We start from the raw sequence: 2,696 nt of genomic DNA on the forward strand, positions 1-2,696 counted from the left end.
GGGTCAGATAAAAGAGGTCTATTTGTTTCCTGTCAAGGAGGGATTGATTATGAATTTTGCCTTGCAATCTCCTGTTGCTAACCGGCACTTATCCAGACAGCAGGATATGATTAAAGCACCAGAGGCCAGCTTTAACAGGGGTAAGGTGATGATGGCTCAGTGTGTGTTCCTGGTACACACATACACACACACACACATTGCACCTGAGAAGCCAGCCCCTTCTCTCAACAGGCCTTTTCAAACTCATCATGTGCAGCAGTAGCAGCAGCAGCATCAGACTGAATGTGCAGGCGAGGTGTTAGGTAAGACCTGTTGAAGGACAATTTGCAAAGATGAAATACAAACATGAAGCTTAGAGAAAATGTAATCAAGATAAAAAGTTAAAGGAGACAGCAGGATTGTGTACATACACCAGTGTATGTATACAATCCCCACGGTATTCAGAAGGGATTGTGTACACCTCATCTGTGTATGAAATCCTTCATGAACAATTTGATATCAGTATAAATGTTTGCTTAAGAAGAAAAGACCATTTCTCTTCTATGACTTGCCATACAAAAAGCTATGCATGGTCACTACATGCCACAATACTACAATTTGTACAGAGCAAACAACTTACTGTTGCAGGTTTTTCTTGGAGCCTTTCCAGCGAGGGAACTGAAACTGTATTGATCTGTCTGTCTCTGGGGAGCGTTATTCACTAGATTATGACATCGGTTTGGTTTTATTCTAGTCATAAAACAACCTACACATAACACACTTTTCCACATATTCACCAAAAAAAACAACAAAAACACACAGATTCAAGCCATAAACATAAAACAGGCAGGCAGAAACATAAAATACACTAAATAAAACAAACTGTAAACAGCACATAAAACCAACTAAGCGTGATGCATGAAACTGAAGTATGACACAGGATAAAAACACTTATTTCTACAGTGATCCTGCTACATTACAGACTGAAAGCTTTGAAATGTAGATAAGGTAGATACTCGTTAGTTGTATATTTTTACTAAAATACTTAATACATTCACCTGCCTCTCCTCTTTCTATTTCTTTTATTTTTTTACACATTATACTGTTGACATATTGATACAGAGCAAAACAGGAAGTGCTAAGTTGAAAGGGTTGCTTGATGGAAGACCAGCTCATGATTTATTAGCAGGATATGTCATGCTTGGACAACTTGGACTGACCAAAATATATTTGTTTATTCATTGATTAGTTACTAAAAAAACATAATCTGGGCAGAATCACATATACGTATGAATATATTTAGCTAATTAGTTTTGCTGAAAGTAAATCTGAGAGGAAATGGTTCTGCTGCTCTAAATCCACATTTTTTAAATCCAGCAACAGAGTGAGCTGTTGTAGGCCAAGCTGAAAAGACACACTGACTATGTTTGCATGCACAAAATATTCACTTTTTTGCCCTTATTCCAAAAAAGACAATATTCCTACTAAGCTGTTTACATGGCTAATGAAGATGAATATTCCTGTTTACATGCAGAGGGTTTTCAGGGTTTCTCTCTGCTCCATTGAGAACAGGAATCACAAGATCTCTGCAGGCACTGAAGTTAACCAGCGAGGTGAAAAACATTCGTGAGCTGCTGTCTGATATTTATAAGCGATATGGATGAGTGACGTTGTAAAATTTATAGTTACAGGCACATCCAGTACCCAGTGGGTTGTCCCATGATGTTTACGTCACTGTTGAGTGTTTTTGGTGCATCATCACCGTCAGTCAGGATAATAATCAAACCCCTCCGTCCCCCGTCATGGAGAAGCCGCGCTCTGTTTTTTCCAGCCCACCCACAACAGCTCTCCGCTCTCTCCTCTCGTTCCTCTGACTTCCTGTTCCAGCATATGTCATTTTCCCTGTGCAAGGGGTAAACAGGCAAGAGGTCGTGTGTCGCAAACTGCGCTAAAGTTCAGAATGTGCTGTAAACATGTCCAAATAATGCTCCTAAAACCACAATAATACCAGCATATCCCACATGTCTTAATTGGAAAATGCTGCTTTCGGAATAAGGTCTAATTTGGACTATCCAAACGGAATATGCTGTTCACATGACCCGTATCAAATTCAGAATATTGTTATATTCAGAATAATAGAGGATTATTATTATTATTATTATTATTTGCATGTAAATGTACCCACTGCATCATGGCCTCGTTGCTGTCTCTCCTTTTGTTTTCCTTTGTTTCCCCAGTTTGTCTGTTTGTGTGTGTGTGTGTGTGTGTGTGAGAGAGAGAGAGAGAGAGAGAGAGAGTGTGTGTGTGCATGTGTGTGTTCTTGCTGCTTGCTTGCTTTCCACACACCTACCAGCAATCAGCTCATCACCTCCTCAGAAAACACAACTGTCATGCATCAGCTAATCACCTCTCCAGGATATCTACCCTGGCATTCTCCTACTCTTTGCCAGACTGTTGTTTCTGCCAGTGTGGTAACTGTACCTCTCTTTGCAAGTTGATTTTTTTTTTTTTTTGTTAAGTTCCTCGTGTTTTTGCAACTGGGTTAATGTCTGTTTGTCCTCTGTGCTTCAGGATCCTCGCCAGTCTGCCTGCCTGCGTGTTTATTCTCCCTCATTACCTCCGTCAGCTACGCCACCTCGCCATCTCCGTTCCTCCTTGTCAGCCAACCCCAATCATCTCAACATCTTTTTGAAGAACAATAAATCTGTGAAACATCA

The 2,696-nt window shown here is 40.2% G+C and overlaps 1 long non-coding RNA gene across 1 annotated transcript; it reads left to right on the forward strand.

Annotated features, from left to right (window-relative positions):
* The first annotated feature begins 2,083 nt into the window (after positions 1-2,083).
* Positions 2,084-2,696, forward strand: LOC137188417 (uncharacterized). The gene is made up of 2 exons (XR_010929397.1): positions 2,084-2,450; positions 2,551-2,696. It is a non-coding gene; the product is annotated as an uncharacterized lncRNA (long non-coding RNA).

This window comes from Thunnus thynnus, chromosome 8 (assembly GCF_963924715.1).
Source record: "Thunnus thynnus chromosome 8, fThuThy2.1, whole genome shotgun sequence".
Classification (NCBI taxonomy): Eukaryota; Metazoa; Chordata; class Actinopteri; order Scombriformes; family Scombridae; genus Thunnus; species Thunnus thynnus.